This window comes from Oncorhynchus mykiss, chromosome 32, assembly GCF_013265735.2.
Source record: "Oncorhynchus mykiss isolate Arlee chromosome 32, USDA_OmykA_1.1, whole genome shotgun sequence".
Taxonomy (NCBI): Eukaryota; Metazoa; Chordata; class Actinopteri; order Salmoniformes; family Salmonidae; genus Oncorhynchus; species Oncorhynchus mykiss.
In genome coordinates, this window is record NC_050572.1 from 23,735,771 (window position 1) to 23,751,949 (window position 16,179).

A 16,179-nucleotide genomic window follows, 5' to 3' on the forward strand; every position below is an offset into this window, starting at 1 on the left:
GTTGGTGTTGTGTGTGTTTGAGGGGCTGGAGGAAACATGAGTTTTATGCACACACACACACACACACACACACACACACACACACACACACACACACACACACACACACACACACACACACACACACACACACACACACACACACACACACACACACACACACCCACACACACACACACACACTCGACACAATCTCTGCAGTGCGCGCAACAGATGGATTTTCTCCTCCAGGAGCTGACTGAACAAAAAGAACATTCAATATGTAATTACCTTCCTTCTCTCCATACAGACTTCAGCAAGTCACGCCGTTGTAGAGAATTCAATATGCACCCATGACAAACAAACATTTATTTCCATGGCATTACACTAGGAAGTGTAATGCCATGGAAATACATGTTTGTTTTGCTACTGTGTGTGTGGGGGGAGGAGGGGAGGAGGGAGGGAACCACCTGCATTGTTCATCACGAGACGTGGGTCGACCGTCGAACCGTAGACTGCCTGGCTGGCTGGTTGACTGGTGCGGGGACATGTGATGTCTCCTCTCGTAGAGAGCCGCTACAACAAGATGGAGTTTTATTTTATTTTTTTATTTTTTTTACCAAACTTTTCCCTGCAGACAATTCAAAGCGAGCGAGCTTCTCTCACAATATTTTGCATTCTTATTAACTGCTTGGGTGCAATTTATTGTCCTCTGAGGCGATGGAGGTGGTTGGGAGAGGGGGACTCTGGTCGGAGCTGATAAGCCGCTGCTCACAACCAGGCCCGCTGGAGGGACCAGATTTTCCAGGAAGACAATGTCCACTAGGTCAGACACACACACACAGGCGAGTGCAAGCGTGTGCACACACACACACACACACACACACACACACACACACACACACACACACATTGTTCAGACACACACACATACACACACACACATTACAGGCACTGCATAGCACTACACACAAAAACACACACACACCCATCCCATTTCCAGCCTCCATCCACACAACATCCACACATGACAACATGCACCCCTGTGTACTGTAATCACCCTCTATAACTAACTGAGTAATGATGATTATTCTACACGGCACGTCAACGGCATCACAACGAAGGTTGAAAACAATGAAAAGTAATGATATTCCCTCTCTTCTAGTTGCTCCGTGTTTGTGTTGATGTCTAGGAGACTGGGGAAGGAAACGACAGCGTAGCAATGGGGGGAGAAAAATGACAGTGGTGCAGCGGTGCGCTGGGCTGGGCTCCATAGTGCAGACAGGAGCACAGCAGAGACGTGCGTCTATAAAGTAAAATAAGCACCTTTCTGTGGGGATATGACAGCCAATCCATCAGGGGAAATGGAGCCTCTGTCTCTGGCACCAAGGAGAGAGGCCCCCAAGCTTTATAAATAGTTGCACATTTTTAAAGGAAATTGGAAGTTGTCAGACATATGCCATCCGCTTTGCTTTTTTTTGTTAAGGATCTTTCCTTCTAGGCTTGTGGACATGCGGCTTGGGGGAACATGATTCAAACATCACAAAATACAAAGTAGCAGGGGTTTGAAAGGCTAGCCTGCAAGGTGCTGAATCTCCTTGGAGCAAGAAGAGTGTATTCATGGTCCAATGCCACCATGTCAAGGAGCAAGTGGCACTCGAGTCGGGCAGGAAAATTGTTTACTGCTTCGTAGTGTCTCCCTTTCCAGAACTTCATCTTCTTAGCATTATGGTGAAGGACTATGGTTTGTGTGTGTGTGTGTGTGTGTGTGTGTGTGTGTGTGTGTGTGTGTGTGTGTGTGTGTGTGTGTGTGTGTGCGTGCGTGCGTGCGTGCGTGCGTGCGTGCGTGCGTGCGTGCGTGCGTGTGCGCATGTGAGTGTGCATACCTGCTAAGTACGGGTGTGTGTCTGTCACAATGTGTTACCACTGCATGCAGTCTAAATACACATACCAGTGATATTTTCTGCAGGGATTCTGAATTTCATCTCGCCTTGAGGTTACTGAAAACCAGTGGTCAATGAGAAGGTAAATTCGGGATGGAAACCCAATGTTGAACTTCAAAGAGGCAGTGCACTGTGTCTAATTCAGATGATGTGTCGGTCGGAGTGGTTGATTAAAGTTGACTATCGCTGCACACGGATGGGTAGGAGAGGAGAGGTATAGCCAGAGGGCTGAGACAGAACGTGCTACATGGGTCTGTATTCTACATTCCTTCCCTTTCATCTTTCATGTAGTGGAACAAGCCACAGATACACAGAAAAGGAACATCCTACAGGGAGAAACTTTACAGTCAAAATCATAGTAGAACAACCTATTGTATTAAATATTCAGTGTCTCATTAGCCCATGTGGACTGGGCATCTGATTGATGCAAGTCACAAAACAATTAAACACAAACAAATCATTGTAAATCATACTATGCATGTATATTGCATTGAATCAGCTGTGAGAGTGAGATCACCATTATCATTATACTTTTTATTAGATTAAACTTGATGTTTATTTAGTCACATTCACAGGGTTGCAGAGGTAGTAGCAGTGTACAGTGAAATAAGCTCTGAGCTCCAACAGTGCAGGTGTGAATGAAGCAATAATAATATATGAATGGGGGGGAACATAATGAATGTCCAAAGGGGGAACAGCAAGGGGACAGAGGGATCAGGTAGCTGGCTAGTGGTGGCTATTCAGCCGCCTGATGGTCTGAGGGTAGAAGCAGTTGGCCAGTTTGTTAGTTTTAGCCATGATGCTCCTGTACTGCCCACGACTGAGTGATGAAAGCGGTGAGATCAGGCCGTGGCTCGGGGGGGAACAGGCCGAATTTCTTCAGCCTCCATAAGATTCGCTGTCGTGCCTTCTTCACCATGATGTCCTTGTGGTTTGACCATTTCAGATCCTCTGAGATAGGTACACCGAGGAACGTTTTTGACCGTCTCCACGGCGGTTGATGAGGATGGGGGTCTGCCCAACCGGGTTCCTTCTGATGTCCAGAATCAGTTCCTTTGTTTTGCAGAAGTTGAGGGAGAGGTTGTTTACCTGGCACCACACTGTCAGAGTGCCTACCTCCTCCTTGTAGGCCGTCTTGTCATTGTTGGTAACCTACTGCTGTCGTGTTGTCAGCGAACTTAATAAAGTTGGAACTGTGTAACTTTTCTACTTTCAAACGTACAATAATTGCAAAAAGCAGGCAAGACCCCATATAACTGAGCCAGTGTGCATCAATCACATCGATAGTTTAGATTTACTGAGTCCTGCCCAAGGTGAAAATAACCTGTAGTAATACTTGAAATGATCATTCATCTGTCCCGGTCCGCAGTGAGGAGAGGAACATTAAGATAATGCTTGATAACATCTCCTGTTGCCTCTCACAGCGAGTCACTGTGTTGGTAATCAAATCCACCCACAATTCTTTGCAGATATAAGCTATGGGGGGAGAGAGAGAGCGACAGAGAGAGAGAAGCAGAACGGCAAGGAGAGTCTCGGGGAGGTAAAGATAAATGGTACACCCCATGCTGTCGCATGATCTGCAAAGTATGAATGGACAAATATTTCAATTTAAATGCAAAACGTTGAGGTGGTAGTGGGGGGTTGTATCAACGGCTGCATTTCAGTTACATGCTACTGGAGGATTTCATAAATAACAATTCACTGTAATTATTCCTCTTCAAATGAGGTTTTAAACCTTCTGTGGCACACAGTGTCTTTATAGTAATGTTTTTATTTCCTCAACCCTTTGTTATTCTTGTTCTTAATGTAATTGGTTCTGTCCTCTGGCTCATCGAACTGACAGATATCTACAGCGGGACACTATCTCAAGATCCCAGCAGGAACGCACTCTGCTCTGCTCCACAGACAGAAGGGACCTGTGTGTGTGTGTGTGTGTGTCTGTGTGTGTGTGTGTGTGTGTGTGTCTGTCTGTCTGTCTGTGTGTGTCTCCTTCCAGAGGCCTGTGAACACCTTTGCCTCCTCTTCCTCTTCCTCCTCATCCACTCCTAAATCACCCTCTACAGTCTGCCTCACACCTCATCATCTAACCTGGTTTATCAACATCAACCACCTCTAGCCTCCACCATTTCTGCTTTCTGATGGGGCGAAGAGGTTCATCTATCTATGTATGTGATGTTTATAGTTTGTCCTTTCTAAGAGAGAGAGAAATGTAGCCTACAGAGTGCTGACTCGGTGAGAATCCTTGTAACGGCATAGTCTTTTATCGTAGTTTGACTGACTTATGAGGTACCACGGAACAGCTTGCAGCATGGGGTCACGGTCAGGGTTCAATAAGACATCTATGATTCCTCTATAGCCGTAAATATATGTTCAATATGACATGCTAGCCTTTGTCAGACCCATAAATTGTCATCTACATTCTATGGCTCTGGTCTTTTGTATTTTCTTCTCGAGACCTACATACATACAGTATAGTGTCTTGATTTACACTTACCTCTCCTCATCCAGAAAATCAAGGCTTCCATATGATTCATTTCTAGGACTGAATATAGTGACTACAATTCAATTTACCCTCATCCGTTTGAAACAAAGCTTCCTGAGAGTCCAGACCTCCATATGATTCCTTCTCTAGGCCTACTATATTATAGTGACTACAATTCCAGTTACCACTCCTCATTCATTTGAAACAAAGCTTCCTGAGAGTCCAGACTTACCTTGTCTTCATTCCTTCCTCTTGGATGTGTGTAAACCCACCAACTTTCAAGTTTTCTCCTCTACCCAGTGTCCAGATGCACAGGTTTTTAGACATTTTGGCACATTTATTACAAAAATGTACTGAAATATCATATTTACATAAGTATTCAGACCCTTTACTCAGTACTTTGTTGAAGCACCTTTGGCAGCGATTACAACCCCAAGTCTTCTTGGGTATGACGCTACAAGCTTGGCACACCTGTATTTGCAGAGTTTCTCCCATTCTTCTCTGCAGATCCTCTCAAGCTCTGTCAAGTTGGATGGGGAGCATCACTGCACAGCTATTTTCAGGTCTCCCCAGAGATGTTCAATTGGGTATAAGACTGAGCTCCGGCTGAGCCACTTAAGAACAGTCAGAGACTTGTCCCAAAGCCACTTCTGTATTGTCTTGCTGTGTGCTTAGGGCTGTTGTCCTGTTGGAAGGTGAACCTTCGCCCCAGTCTGAGGTCCTGAGTGCTCCGGGGCAGGTTTTCATCAAGGATATCTCTGTACTTTGCTCCGTTCATCTTTCCCTCGATCATGACTAATCTCCTAGTCCCTGCCTCTGAAAAACATCCCCACAGGATGATGCTGCCACCACCATGCTTCACTGTCGGGATGGTGTCAGGTTTCCTCAAGACTTGACGCTTAACATTCAGGCCAAACAGTTCGATCTTGGTTTCATCCGATGAGAGAATCTTGTTTCTCAAGGTCTGAGAGTCCTTTAGGCTCCTTTTGGCAAACTCCAAGTGGACTGTTTTACTGAGGAGTGTCTTCTGTCTGGCCACTCTACCATAAAGGCCTGATTGGTGGTGTGTTGCAGAGATGGTTGTCCTTCTGGAAGGTTCTCCAACCTCCACAGAGGAACTCGGGAGCACTGTCAGAGTGACTATCGGGCTCTTAGTTACCTCCCTGACCAATGCAAATGAATTACTTAAAAATCAATACAATGTGATTTTCTGAATTTTTGTTTTAGATTCCGTCTCTCACAGTTGAAGTGTACCTATGATCAAAATTACAGACCCCTACATGCTTTGTAGGTAGGAAAACCTGCAAAATCGGGCAGTGTATCAAATACTTGTTCTCCCCAATATATATATATATATATATATATATATATATATATATATATATATATATAATAACAAAGGACATCAAGGACAACTAAAATCATAACAGCAATGCCAACTGTATATGTTTGAGTGCATGCCTGGCACTATTACATGTGTGTGTGTCCGTGTATGTGTGTATTTGAATGAGAGTGTGTGCATATGCATGTGTACAAACACCTGCACGGCCTCAGCCTCAGGCAACCCGGCATTAGCTGTAAAAACACTGCCCCTCATTGTCATTCAAACATACTTTTTACAATGTTTTATTTTGACTTTATTTTTGACTTTTATCGTTGGTCATCAACTCACCTCCCACTTGTATCCAATTCCACAACCCAACCCTCAGCTTCCCTCAGCTTCCCTCAGCCCAACCCATCTCTGCTGGCCACCCTCTTCGGATTTCTATGCAACATATATCTTTCAACTCTGCTGTGATGTTTAACGTACAATTTCAATCTATCTAATCAAACAGAATCCACATATTGCGAGTTGAAGATAAATACTTTTACTAAGAGTATTAGTATATTAGTAATTGACTGACCCGGTCTCTCCAGATCTCCTAACAGTACTACACTGCTCAAAAAAATAAAGGGAACACTAAAATAACACATCCTAGATCTGAATGAATGAAATATTCTTATTAAATACTTTTTTCTTTACATAGTTGAATGTGCTGACAACAAAATCACACAAAAATGATCAATGGAAATCAAATTTATCAACCCATGGAGGTCTGGATTTGGAGTCACACTCAAAATTAAAGTGGGAAACTACACTACAGGCTGATCCAACTTTGATGTAATGTCCTTAAAACAAGTCAAAATGAGGCTCAGTAGTGTGTGTGGCCTCCACGTGCCTGTATGACCTCCCTACAACGCCTGGGCATGCTCCTGATGAGGTGGCGGATGGTCTCCTGAGGGATCTCCTCCCAGACCTGGACTAAAGCATCCGCCAACTCCTGGACAGTCTGTGGATTCAGGTCTGGGGAACGGGCAGGTCAGTCCATAGCATCAATGCCTTCCTCTTGCAGGAACTGCTGACACACTCCAGCCACATGAGGTCTAGCATTGTCTTGCATTAGGAGGAACCCAGGGCCAACCGCACCAGCATATGGTCTCACAAGGGGTCTGAGGATCTCATCTCGGTACCTAATGGCAGTTAGGCTACCTCTGACAAGCACATGGAGGGCTGTGTGACCCCCAAAGAAATGCCACCACACACCATGACTGACCCACCGCCATACCGGTCATGCTGGAGGATATTGCAGGCAGCAGTACGTTCTCCACGGTGTCTCCAGACTCTGTCACGTCTGTCACATGTGCTCAGTGTGAACCTGCTTTCATCTGTGAAGAGCACAGGGCACCAGTGGCGAATTTGCCAATCTTGGTGTTCTCTGGCAAATGCCAAACGTCCTGCACAGTGTTGGGCTGTAAGCACAACCCCCACCTGTGGACGTCGGGCCCTCATACCACCCTCATGGAGTCTGTTTCTGACCGTTTGAGCAGACACATGCACATTTGTGGCCTGCTGGAGGTCATTTTGCAGGGCTCTGGCAGTGCTCCTCCTGCTCCTCCTTGCACAAAGGCGGAGGTAGCGGTCCTGCTGCTGGGTTGTTGCCCTCCTACGGCCTCCTCCACGTCTCCCGATGTACTGGCCTGTCTCCTGGTAGCGCCTCCATGCTCTGGACACTACGCTGACAGACACAGCAAACCTTCTTGCCACAGCTCGCATTGATGTGCCATCCTGGATGAGCTGCACTACCTGAGCCACTTGTGTGGGTTGTAGACTCCGTCTCATGCCACCACTAGAGTGAAAGCACCGCCAGCATTCAAAAGTGACCAAAACATCAGCCAGGAAGCATAGGAACTGAGAAGTGGTCTGTGCTAATTGCCTATATTTCCACCTGTTGTCTATTCCATTTGCACAACAGCATGTGAAATGTATTGTCAATCAGTGTTGCTTCCTAATTGGACAGTTTGATTTCACAGAAGTGTGATTGACTTGGAGTTACATTGTGTTGTTTAAGTGTTGCCTTTATTTTTTTGAGCAGTGTATTTCTACAGTCAATTTAGATCATTGCTATGCATTTTCAGCCATTCCAGAACCTGAGATTAGAAACAGGCTACCTGAGGGCAATACCAAGAAATGGTTTATTGATTCTGTATCCTCACAACAAAATTATTTTATGCCCCGAATATTCAACATTTTGTTGGTGGCAAGAATTCTATATAATACTTTTTTTAACTCATACCATACCTGTACCATGGAATCAGTACATCAAAAATCTCTTGCTATTTTGCAATCTGTATTGCACAGTTGTCAACATCATGGTCCTCAAATAAAACTGGTATACTATCCTATTTATGGTATTTTTATTCCTCCGCCAGTTTTGATCCTTCATATTGGGCAGACAGACCAGTTCCCTACCTTCTCCCGCTGCCACCTGCCTCCTCCATTTTTGGGTTAATGCTGTAATCAATTGTTTGTACTCTTGGAATTAGCCGACCTTCCCATACAAATCTGATAACTCCATGAAAGACAAAACTCTACTATTCCAATTTACAATATAATTTAAGAACAAAATACCCTTTCCAAACATCTTTCCCATAAATACAGGTATTTTATCAAACAGCACATTTGAGTTCAGACATAATATTTGTTTTAATATTTGCTCTATCTTTTGAGGGGGATGAAATTGAAATTGTAGCCAGCTCTGCAATGCTTGTTTGAAAAAGAGAGATACTTTGAAAAAAGGGATAATTTTCAATGAATCGAAAATGAGTCATGGCAATCTGCACAATGGCAAAAAGTCCATTTTTAAACAATGGATGAGCTTTTCTTAGTAATCTCCCCTGGATCATCGCAGCTAGCTAGCTGCAATCCGAGTGACTACTCCTGCCTAACGTCTGTCCCGAAGCAAGCACCAATTAGCCTGGAGCTATCCCATGCTAGGCCCATTCTCCCGGCTAGCTGAAGAGGCCCATTCCACTCCTGGGCTACAATACCCGGACCCCTTCTACTACCGTTACGGGGCACAGAACCCTGCCGATCCTTCACGACTGGACTACCGACCAACGTAATCTGCTCGAGGGGGTACTCAACTGGCCCCTACGTAGCGACGTCCCCTGAATGCTCATCTGGTAGCCTGCTGTCTAGAGCATATTCAACTGTTAGCTGAATAGATCCATCGGCCAATTTCTTGGGCCACTATACCTAATTTGCCAATTGGACGTGGACCCCTCTCTTACTCAGAACTTTACTAATCCATCACGACTGGTCTATCAACGTCACCGCACGCCAAGGCTAAAAACAGACTTTCCTTCATCTCGACGTTCCGCTAAGGCCGCTCTGCTAGCTGGCTAGCCCCGGTCTGCTAGCTGTCTGAATCGCCGTGTCTCTAGCCAGCCCATCCACTCACTGGATCCCTATGATCACTCGGCTACGCATGCCTCTCCCTAATATCAATATGCCTTGTCCATTACTGTCCTGGTTAGTGATTATTGTCTTATTTCACTGTAGAGCTTCTAGCCCTGCTCAATATGCCTTATCCAACCATTTAGTTCCACCTACCACATATGACATCACCTGGTTTAAATGTCTCTAGAGACAATATCTCTCTCATCATTACTCAATTCCTAGGTTTACCTCCAATGCACTCACATCCTACCATATCTTTGTCTGTACATTATGCCTTGAATCTATTCTATCGTGCCCAGAAACCTGCTCCTTTTACTCTCTGTTCCGAATGTACTAGACGACCAGTTCTGATAGCCTTTAGCCGTATCCTTATCCTACTCCTCCTCTGTTCCTCTGGTGATGTAGAGGTTAATCCAGGCCCTGAAGTTTCTAGCTCCACGCCTACTCCCCAGGTGCTCTCATTTGTTGACTTCTGTAACTGTAAAAGGCTTGGTTTCATGCATGTTAACATTAGAAGCCTCCTCCCTAAGTCTGTTTTATTCACTGCTTTAGCACACTCTGCCAACCCGGATGTCCTAGCCATGTCTGAATCCTGGCTTAGGAAGACCACCAAAAATCCTGAAATTTCCATTCCTAACTATAACATTTTCTGACAAGATAGAACTGCCAAAGGGGACGGTGTTGCAATCTACTGACAAGATAGCCTGCAGAGTTCTTACTATCCAGGTCTGAACCCAAACAATTCTAGTTTCTACTTTTAAAAATCCACCTTTCTAGACACAAGTCTCTCACCGTTGCCGCTTGCTACAGACGACCCTCTGCCCCCAGCTGTGCCCTGGACACCATATGTGAATTGATTACCCCCCCATCTATCTTCAGAGCTCGTGCCGCTAGGTGACCTAAACTGGGACATGCTTAGCACCCCGACCATCCTACAATCTAAGCTTGATGCCCTCAATCTCACACAAATGATCAATGAGCCCACCAGGTACAACCCCAAATCCGTAAACACGGGCACCCTCTTAGATATCATCCTAACCAACTTGCCCTTCATTGCCTGATCACTGCTTCATTGCCTGCATCCGTAATGGGTTTCCGGTCAAACGGACACTGTTAAATGCTCCCTAAAACACTTCAGCGAGCAGGCCTTTCTAATCGACCTGACCAGAGTATCCTGGAAGGATATTGACCTCATCCTGTCAGTAGAGGATACCTGGTTATTCTTTAAAAGTGCCTTCCTCACCATCTTAAATAAGCATGCCCCATTAGAAAAATGTAGAACCAGGAACAGAAAAAGCCTTTGGTTCACTCCAGACCTGACTGCCCTTGACCAGCACAAAAATATCCTGTGGTGTACTGCATTAGCATCAAATAGCCCCCATGAAATGCAACTTTTCAGGGAAGTCAGGAACCAATATACACAGGCAGTTAGGAAAGCTAAGGATAGCTTTTTCAAGCATAAATTTGCATCCTGTAGCACAAACTCAAAAAAGTTATTGGACACACTGTAAGTCCATGGAGAATAAGAGCACCTCCTCCCAGCTGCCCACTGCACTGAGGCTAGAAAACACTGTCACCACCGATAAATCCACTTTAATTGAGAATTTCAATAAGCATCTTTCTACGGCTAGTCATGCTTTCCACCTGGCTACCCCTACCCCGATCAACAGCCCTGCACCCCCTGCAGCATCTCGCCCAAGCCTCCCCCATTTCTCCTTCACCCAAATCCAGATAGCTGATGTTCTGAAAGAGCTGCAAAATCTGGACCCCTACAAATCAGCCAGGCTACACAATCTGGACCCTCTCTTTCTAAAAATGATCTGCCGAAATTGTTGCAACCCCTATATTACTAGCCTGTTCAACCTCTCTTTCGTATTGTCTGAGATTCCCAAAGATTGGAAAGCTCCCGCGGTCATCCCCCTCTTCAAAGGGGGAGACACTCTAGACCCAAACTGCTACTGACCTATATCTATCCTACTCTGCCTTTCTAAGGTCTTTGAAAGCCAAGTTAACAAACAGATTACCGACCATTTCGAATCTCACCGTACCTTCTCTGCTATGCAATCTGGTTTCAGAGCTGGTCATGGGTGCATCTCAGCCACGCTCAAGGTCCTAAATGATATCATAACCGCCATCGATAAAAGACAGTACTGTGCAGCTGTCTTTATCGACCTGGCCAAGGCTTTCGACTCTGTCAATCACCACAGCCTTGGTTTCTCCAATGATTGCCTCGCCTGGTTCACCAACTACTTCTCTGATAGAGTTCAGTGTGTCAAATTGGAGGGCCTGTTGTCAGACCTCTGGCAGTCTCTATGGGGGTGCCATAGGGTTCAATTCTCGGGCCGACTCTCTTCTCTGTATACATCAATGATGTCGCTCTTGCTGCTGGTGATTCTCTGAACCACCTCTACGCAGACGACACCATTATGGATACCTCTGGCCCTTCTTTGGACACTGTGTAAACTAAACTCCAGACTAGCTTCAATGCCACAAAACTCTCCTTCCATGGCCTCCAACTGCTCTTAAATGCAAGTCAAACTAAATTCATGCTCTTCAACCGATCGCTGCCCGCACCTGCCCGCCCGTTTAGCATCGCTACGCTGGATGGTTCTGACTTAGAATATGTGGCCAACTACAAATACCTAGGAGTCTGGTTAGACTGTAAACTCTCCTTCCAGAGCATCTCCAATCCAAAATTAAGTCTAGAATCGGCTTCCTATTTCACAACAAAGCATCCTTCACTCATGCTGCCGAACATACCCTCGTAAAACTGACCATCCTATCGATCCTCGACTTCGGCGATGTCATTTACAAATTAGCCTCCAACACTCTACTCAACAAATTAGATGCAGTCTATCACAGTGCCATCCGTATTGTCACCAAAGCCCCATATACTACCCACCACTGCGACCTGTATGCTCTCGTTGGCTGGCCCTCGCTTCATACTCATCGCCAAACACACTGGCTCCAGGTCATCGACAAGTCTCTGCTAGATAAAGTCCTGCCTTATCTCAGCTCACTGGTCACCATAGCAGCACCCATCCGTAGCACGCGCTCCAGCAGGTATATCTCACTGGTCACCCCCAAATCCAATTCTTCCTTTGGCCTCCTCTCCTTCCAGCTCTCTGCTGCCAATGACTGGAACGGACTGCAAAAATCACTGATGCTGGAGACTCATTTCTCCCTCACTATCTTTAAGCACCAGCTGTCAGAGCAGCTCACAAATCACTGCACCTGTACATAGCCCATCTGTAAATAGCCCATCCAACTACCTCATCCCCATACTGTATTTATTTATTTATCTTGCTCCTTTACACCCCAGTATCTCTACTTGCACATTCATCTTCTGCACATCTACCATTCCCGTGTTTAATTGCTATATTGTAATTACTTTGCCACCATGGCCTATTTATTGCCTTCCCTCCCTTATCCTACCTCATTTGCACACACTGTATATAGACTTTTTCTACTGTATTATTGACTGTATGTTTGTTTATTCCATGTGTAACTCTGTATTGTTGTATGTGTCGAACTGCTTTGCTGTATCTTGGCCAGGTCGCAGTTGTAAATGAGAACTTGTTCTCAACTTGCCTACCTGTTTAAATCAAGTTTAAATATAAAAAAATATATAAAAAAATAACATGTATTGCATATAGCCTTAATATTCATGATGATAATTGTAATCCATATCGTATCACCATCATAATTGCATCATAATTACCTTTAACATCATTAAAAAGCACATCCTGTCACGTTTCTTCAAAATCGAACCCAGAAGCAGACCAGGACAAGGAGAGTAGGAAGAAGGTGAGTATTTATTTACAAGTGAATGTGAATGGGTAGATATATCCAGGTGGCGTAGCGGGTAGCGGTGGTGAGTTGATGGGAGTAAATAGGTGGATCCAATGGGGAAGCGGAATCCTCCGACGACCAGGCGGGAATGGGGTAAATGATCCGGGTGAGTAACTGAAGACAGAACAAACGGAGGTAAGTTCAAGGCAAGCAATACGTAACAAACAACAAAACAAATTTTATCCAACTTGAGGCTGATACTCTGGCACAACATACTGTTCATGGCTAACGATCTGGCAGGGAATGAATGTCAGGTCCGGGCTTATGAAGAGGAGAGATGATGATCAGGACCAGGTGTGCAGATAGCTGATGGGATACAGGTGCGGGTAATCAGAAACCCCAACTGGCTACATTGCCCGGCAACCAGACAGGGTGCGTTCCAGGACGCCGGAAAAAACTCTCCAGGACAGAACATAGGCAAAAAACAGACTCAGGAAACGGGATTCGTGACAGTACCCCCCCTCCGACGAACGCCACCGGGCGCACTACCCGGAGCGCCAGGGTGGAGGCGGTAAAAGTCACGAAGCAGGTCATCGTCAAGGATCTGATGCCGAGGAATCCAACTCCTCTCCTCAGGACCATATCCTTCCCAATCCACTAAATACTGGAACCCTCGACCCCGCCGTCTGGAGTCCATGATGCGGCGCACCGTGTAGACAGGACCACCTCCGATCATCCGAGGAGGAGGAGGACGAGGAAGAGGGGGTAACAGAGGACTGAGGTGAACCGGCTTGAGGCAGGAGACATGAAAGGTGGGGTGTACTCGAAGCGTTGCCGGCAATTTGAGTCGGACCACAGCAGGGTTAATGATTCTCTCCACCACGAACGGACCAATGAACTTTGGTGACAGTTTCCTCGACTCAGTCCGTAGAGGAAGATCCCGTGTAGCCAACCACACCTTATCTCCAATGGTATAAGCGGGAGCAGGAATACGGCGACGATTCGACTGGATCTAATACCGGTCAGAAACTCTAAGGAGGACCTTCCTGGCCCGATGCGAGGTCCAGTGGCAACGACGAATGTGGGCCTGGACAGAAGGGACCGAAAGATCCCTCTCCTGAGAAGGAAACAAGGGAGGTTGGTATCCGTACAGGCATTGGAAGGGGGACATCCCAGTGGCAGATGAAGGAAGGGTATTATGGGCATACTCGACCCAGGGTAATTGAGATGACCAAGAGGTGGGATCAGAGGAGACAAGACAACGCAGCGTGGACTCCATCTTCTGGTTGGCTCTCTCCGCCTGACCATTAGATTGGGGGTGAAATCCAGATTTGAGACTGACTGTAGCTCCAATGGCCAAACAGAAGGATTTCCAGACAGCAGAGGTAAACTGAGGACCACGGTCAGAAACAATGTCACAGGGCAACCCGTGGACCCTGAACACCTCCCTAACCAGGATCTCGGACGTCTCAGTGGCAGAAGGCAGCTTGGAGAGGGGAACAAAGTGGCCAAACTTGCTGAATCTATCCACAATGGTCAGAATAACCGTGTTACCAACAGAAGAGGGCAACCCCGTGACAAAATCCAGGGCCAGATGCGACCAAGGTCGCCGGGGAATAGGTAGGGAATAGGTGAAGAAGCCCAGAGCTGGCCCGATTGGTACTCTTATTCTGCGCACAAACAGGACAAGCGGCAACAAACCTCCGGGTATCTTCTCCCATGGCAGGCCACCAAAATCGTCTGCGCAGTAGCGCCATAGTCCGAGCAACACCAGAGTGACAAGCTATCTTGCTGGCATGGGACCACTGAAGGACAGCAGAACGAACCGACTCAGGCACAAACAACCGACCGGGTGGACCGTTACCGGGTCCTAATCCTCCATGTAACGGCTCCCATGACAACGTTCTAGGGAAGAATCGTCTCAGTCTTGGCCTCACTCTCCTCCGTCTTGGAGAACATCCGGGACAGGGCGTCCGCCTTCCCGTTCTTCGACCCAGGTCGGAACGTCAGGGAAAAATTGAAGCGTCCAAAAAACAAAGCCCACCGGGCCTGACGAGAGTTGAGACGTTTAGCCGATTGCATGTAAGCCAGATTCTTGTGGTCAGTCCAGACCACAAACGGTTGCTCCGCTCCCTCCAACCAGTGACGCCACTCCTCCAAGGCAAGCTTCACAGCGAGAAGCTCCCGGTTACCCACATCGTAGTTTCTTTCAGCTGGAGAAAGACGACAAGAGTAGAAGGCGCAGGGATGGAGTTTACCGTCAGTGGAGCTACGCTGGGACAGGATGGCGCCCACCCCCACATCAGACGCATCCACCTCCACAACGAACTGACGGGAAGAGTCAGGTTGAGAGAGAATCGGGGCGTGGTGAATCGGCTCTTCAAATCTAGAAATGCTCGGTCTGCCTCAGGAGACCAACAGAACTTTCTGGTGCAAGACGTCAGTACAGTTAAAGGGGCGGCCACCCGGCTGTAATCACGGATAAACCTCCGATAAAAATTTGCAAACCCCAGGAATCTCTGGAGCTGCAATCTCGTACCGGGCTGGACCCAATCCCGAACCGCCCGAACCTTCTCTTGGTCCATCTTGATCTCTCCCCTGGAGATGATGTAACCGAGGAAGGACGTCGTGTGGGCGTGAAAATCACACTTCTCAGCCTTCACGAACAGACGGTTCTCCAATAACCGCTGCAGGACCTGCTTGACATGTTGAACGTGGCTAGAAAGCTCCTTCGAGAAGATGAGGATATCATCCAGGTAAACGAACACAAAAATACCAATCATATCTCTCAGAACGTCATTCACCATACTTTGGAACACAGCAGGAGCGTTGGTCAGTCCAAACGGCATCACCTGGTACTCGAAATGTCCCATCGGAGTATTGAACCCAGTCAACCACTCGTCCCCCTCTTTGATCCGAACTAAATGATAAGCATTACGTAAATCAAGCTTCGTAAAAACCGTAGCACCCTGTAAAGAATCGAAAGCCGAGCTCATCAAGGGCAGGGGATACTTGTTCTTGACCGTAATATCATTCAAACCCCGATAATCAATACACGGTCGAAGAGTGCCATCCTTCTTGCTCACAAAAAAAAAATCCTGCTCCCAGAGGTGATGACGAGGGCCGAATGAGACTTGCAGCTAAAGACTCCTTGATGTAGGTCTCCAAGGCCTCACGTTCAGGTCGAGAGATACTGTATAACC